Here is a 6,000-nt window from a genome sequence, read left to right as displayed (position 1 = left end):
AGTTTTCACCCCCACTCTTTAATGGATGGTTTTTCCTTCTGGAGCATCAGTGAGTGTTTGAACCTTCTGTAATAGTTGCATATGAGTCCCTCAGTGTGAAAAGATGGATCTCAAAATCATACAGTCATTGTTGGAAAGGGTTCAAATACACAAAAATGCTGGAAAACCAAAGAATTTGTGGGAGCTGAAGGATTTTTCTAAAGAACAGCAGCAGTTTAACTGTTCAGGACAAACAAGCAACTCATGAACAACTTTCACTAAACAAAAAACACAGCTGTGGATCATTCAGGAAACAACACAGTATTAAGAATCAAGGGGATGTAAACTTTTAAATGAGCTCATTTTTATAAATTCAACTATTATTTTCTCTTGTAGACCATATGTAAACGTCTTTTATGTGAAATATCTTATTCAGGTCAGTACTAAATAAACAATATCATGCGTTTTGTATAATCTTTCATTTTTCTCAACATTTTTAATGATTCTGAATGCAAACTTTTGACCTCAACAGTATCTATGTTGGGTTTAATGCCTCTGCACTCAATCAATCAATCAATCAAAATAAATAAAAATATATTAATTTATTAATTAAAAAAAATAAAAATAAACAACTGGGATGCTGAAAACACCAGTTCATGAGCTGCTCATGTGTAAATGAACACAGTGTCGCGCTTCACTGTGAAACACATATACATTTGTTTATTTCACAGCAGTTACATTAAAATCCAATTTGGTGTTAGTCATTTTTAAGCCAGAGTGTTTATTTTGTCATATCTTATGCATTATTTAAGGCTATGCATTTATTTGATATTGATTTTATTGAAAAAGGTAACAGACATAATTTGTCTATTAATTGATTTTTTTAATTGATTTTCATGTTTTATTCAAAGGTAAAATGCTCTGTAAGTCAGTTTCATTGGGAAAATATTGACCCTAGATTAAAAGAAAAGTTTATCATATGGCCAGTATCATTACTGATACATTGATTATAAGACTGTCAAACACACTCAAAGCACCTCTGCGATCGTTCATGACTCGTTCCTGCACGTCTGCTCATTCCAGATGCATAACAATGCTGAAATCAAGTTGTAAGGCCTGTTTAAATCGGGACTAAATGGGCTTCATTACAATATTAACAGAGTCCAAAAGGAGTCGCTCCCAGTGACAACAAAAGAGCTTTTGTTCTGTGGTCATGATGAGCTTAAAGCCAAAATTCCTCAAGAAAATTGGTAAATATAGCTCATAAAGCCGACAGAGAGAGAAAGAGTATGAAATGAAACTCTGCGCTGAGGAGTTCAGGGAGTTGTGACAGGCTCTGAATTTATCTGAGAGGTGTCAGAAGAATTAACCGAGATAAGAGCGAATGTGACAAAAACTTCTGAAGTGTCCAAGACCGAGAGAGAGAGAGAGAGAGAGAGTGAGTGAGAGAGAGAGAGAGAGAGAGAGAGAGAGAGAGAGAGAGAGAGAGAGAGAGAGAGAGAGAGAGAGAGAGAGTGAGTGAGTGATATAACGGGTGGCTTGAATTCATTCACTGGCATTCTGGAATCGCTGCCTGGGGCCAATTGTATCTTTGCTCTGCCTAATATTAATCTCTGCCATTGGCTTTTTATTTCTCATTTAAGTGAAAAGGAAAGCGCCAGAGAGAGTGAGGGAGGAAGGGTTATTTAAAGGGATGGTTCATGCAAAACTGACAATTCTGTCACCATTTATTCACTCTCTTGTCGTTACAGCCTTGACTGAATTTCAGACTTCTAAGGTGAAAATTTGGAAGAATCTGTATGCTGCTCTCATGTATACGATGGTTCATAGTGAACATGTGCATCAACTCGAAATTAGTGTGCTTAGTTGTACTGAACGTGCACTTCAAAGCTTAAAAGTATATTTTAATGTATATTTAAAAACACTTGGCTTCCACTTAAGTCACTTAAAGACAGACACATTCTAAACACACTTAAGTACACTTTTAAACAGTGACCTTTGTAATAATGTCAAATTAAAACATGTTTTAATAATCTTTTGTGGTGTTTAAAAGAAGTACACTTATTTTGATGTGTTGACTAACATAGTAAAGCACACGTAAAGAACTTGATTATCATTTTAATTGTGGCGTGTTATTTGAGATTATATTTACAATAAAAAAATGCATTAAATTCCACTAAATCTAAGTTTCAACTGAAATTGCATTAAAGTATAATTTAGTTGATCATAAATGCTTGCCAGTACATTCAGCAGTACTTTAATCATATTTCAAAGACAACAGAAGTCATTATGAAATTACATTTAATGACGCACAGTTCAAACAATGTCATTTTATATACATTCTAACTATTACACATTTTCCTTTAATTACAAATAACATGCAGTTATGTGTCTGAAATCATTAAACTTAAGTATATTTTTGTATACAGTTGAATATTAAAGTGCTTTTGTCACAATCGCCAGCTGGAGTGCCCATGGGCTCCATTAGAGGGCCCTCCACCCTGAACTCTTGCCCTTGTTTTCTGGACTCTATTTCCCATGTGTCCCTTGCCCCTCATGTCCTGATTGGTTCCTTGGTTGCTTGTGTCTTGTTCTCATTGGTTGTTTTTTGTCATGTGTTCTCATTGTCTAGTATAAAACCTGCTTTTGCAGACATTTAGATGGCTGATTATTATATAGCCGTTCCCAGTTCCTCGTTCTTGTGTTTTCCTTTTCGTGTTTCCTAGTTTCCCTGTGTTTTGACCTTGGACTGTTTCCTAGTTTCTTGATTGTCTGCTGCCTGGCCTGACCATTGCCTGTTATTGGATTACTCTTTTGCCTCTGCCCGGATTGTATTGTTTGCTGGTGTTCGACCCTGCCTGTTTTAACCATGTTCGTTAAATGAAGCCTTGCGTTTGGATCCCCAACTCCATTGTCTCGCTACTCCCACGTTACAGCATTTAATAAGTACATAAATAAATGTATATAATAAGTACTCTTTTAAAAAGTGTACTTTTTCTCAAGGGAAGCTGCTGACAGCATTAGATTTTTGGATGAAGTGTCCCTTTAAAAGCCTCACAAACACAGATGACTGACGATTGTCCCGTGTCAGCTGTGGAATTGCATTACTCAAACACTCCAGGATGTTTTAAGTGGCTGTATTGACAAGCGTTTATGACGCTTTGAGGCTTTCAGCAATGAGCTGTGATCCATATTTGCAGCTCATTACTGAAGTCCATTCAAACACTAAAGACGCCGCTCTCGTCATTTAAATGAAGTACACAAACGTCAGAGATCTCTGGATGATCCGCATTACACGAGAGGTGTTATTATTAGACATTCTTACAATAGATTATCATCCAAGGGTTGCAGCTTTTGCAATTTATTTTTTAACAGTAGAGGAGACCTCAATGTGTAGGTATCTATATGGTCATTTTCTGCATTAAAATAGTATCATTTTTATTTATTGAGTAAAAGATGACAATCTTTTATAAACTTTTTGAGTGGATGTTTTTTTTTTCCTGTGAAAACTTACGTGACATCAGTTATTGGAGGGAAAGCGCAGTGCAAACTGATGCATTCTGGGATGTTTTTTGGTTGCTGTCTCTACCAATGAATCATCAAATGATCAAATAACATTTTGATAATGCTAATATTTCAAAAGATGATCAAAATATCCTAATATTTGCCTTTTTAGGCGGACTGAGCTTTCCGAATGTATGATTCAGTCAGTCATTTAGAAACACAAAGTTAAAATCAGCTGATAGAAAAGTCAATATTTACACGTTAATGAACGATGGGATGAACCGACTCAGTTCTGCACATCTGGATGAGCAGAAGACAAACCAGTCAAACACCCCCAATGAGGAAAACGCCTCATATTCAAATAATTTCTATAAATATTTATCCACCGAACACGTGGTAAACTCATAAATGAACGAAACCCAACATGCGATCGTACCCGTAAATGAGATGTACTGTTTGCTGGTTTTTCAGTCTGAGACTCCTAGTGGAGTTCTTAAAGTGATTTTAAGGAAACGGCAGTGGCGGAGTCTGTTTTTGAAGAGGTTTTGTATAATGTGATCTCTGGAGAATCTCTCGATGTGAACGAACTTTCACACAGCATTTTATCAAAGGAATGCTTGTATTTGTGACAAGCTCTGATCGGCCGAGAACATCCTGCAGATTTTGCCTCTTTGGTTTATTCGACAGCTACACGCTGCCGCTCGCAGAAAGAGCCTGATGTTTTATTCAGGAGCGCAAGTGTTCCTGTACGTCGCTGACAGGACGTTCACCTCTGAAAACAGCGTGTTATGACTCTCATGTAAACACTGAGACGGCTGGATTTGTGTCTGGTGTGACGTGTAGATGCAAACGTCCAGAAATCTTTCTGAATCAACAGCTTCAAACGCTAAGTCGGAGACTCTGAATTTAGCAGTGTTGATATTTCTGTTTATGATGTTTTTATTAATCTATTCAGTCTAATCATTGGTGGCTTGTATGGCTAAAATCTTGAGAATCGCGTACTCACAGATTTACTTTAAAAAACAAAGACCAAATCTTGAAGATGATAAATCATTTAAGACATATTGGCGGGAACAAACTTGATTATATATAAATTTTATTTTGAAAATAAAAACAAACTAAATATAACATACAATTGAAAAATAAAAGACATGTAAAAATGGTATTATAATAGTAACCTTGATTTACTATTTTTATTAGTATTTATTTATTTATTGGTTACGCTTTACACTCTACGCTTTAGATAACAAAGTAATAATGAAAAATACTTTTAGCATTTATTAACCTCAGTTAATGCTAATTTTAACATTTACTACTACATTATAAGTGAAAGTTGCATCTGTTAGTATAATTTAATGAACCTGAACATACTGTATATGAACTAACAATTGTGTTTTTATTAAAGAAGAATAGTAAATACTGCAAAAAATATATAGTAATCATTATTAGTTAGTTCTAGTTAATGCATTAACTAATGCAGCCTTATTGCAAAGTTTTGCATTTCAAACCTTCATTTACTCCTATCAAAACATTCAATGCACCCATGACCTCGATATTAAATAAACCTCCAAGACCACGTTCAGAGAGAATTTATGAAGTCATGTGCAATCCTGGTGAGGACGTGACGTGAAGTGATCAGAACGTGCTTCAAATACAGAATGATTCAGATGTAAAGTAGAGTCTGACATCTGAAAAATAATCCAGATTTTAACTAAGGCTGATTCAGTAGATCGGCGCTTTATAACAAAGCAATAATCTAGAGCCGGTTCAACATCTAATGCACAGATTTAAATGTGTTTGGAGTATTAGGAAACACCACACATAACAGAGAACAACACAGAACAAGGGAATTATATATTTATGCAACTACTTAAACCTCCCAGGTTAATCTCATTTTAGTGAGGAATTTTTTATATTTTTTGCCCACCAATGAAGTGACTGCGTCCAGTTTTACAATTGATTCACCACTGATTTAAACTCACTGTATATATGAAAGTGAATGTTTTTAACCCTTTTTCTTATGTTTTTACTTCTCTCTGTTCCGTAAGTTCAACTATCTTATTGTTATATATTTAGATTATATGTGTTCTTTGAATTTCAGTGTTTTCCCATTATTACCTATTTCTTTATTTTAGTTAGGATGTGCTGAATATAGTTTCTGTTTACAATAATAACACTAATAATGCTTCATGCCAGGCAATATATGACATTATATTTTGGATGGCATGTCTTCATTTTGCATTTTCATTATTTTATGTATTGGTATACCCTAAGCGACTTTTTGTGGTTTCTAAAATACTATAATACCATGAGTCCACGATAAGAAATGAGTCTGGTCTCGTGTGTAATGATACTAAACACTCACACGTCTGTAAACGTGTATATGCATAAAAGAGTTTAAGTTTACTCAACCCAACTCAACTCAAGTTAAGTTGAGTTGTTTTATATTGAGTTGAGTTCTAAGTTAAGTTGGTAAGTTACATTAAGTTGAGCTGAGTTGAGTTTTAAGTTAATTTG

This window comes from Labeo rohita, chromosome 7 (genome assembly GCF_022985175.1).
Source record: "Labeo rohita strain BAU-BD-2019 chromosome 7, IGBB_LRoh.1.0, whole genome shotgun sequence".
NCBI classification, from domain to species: domain Eukaryota; kingdom Metazoa; phylum Chordata; class Actinopteri; order Cypriniformes; family Cyprinidae; genus Labeo; species Labeo rohita.
Note: the sequence above shows the minus strand (reverse complement) of the source record.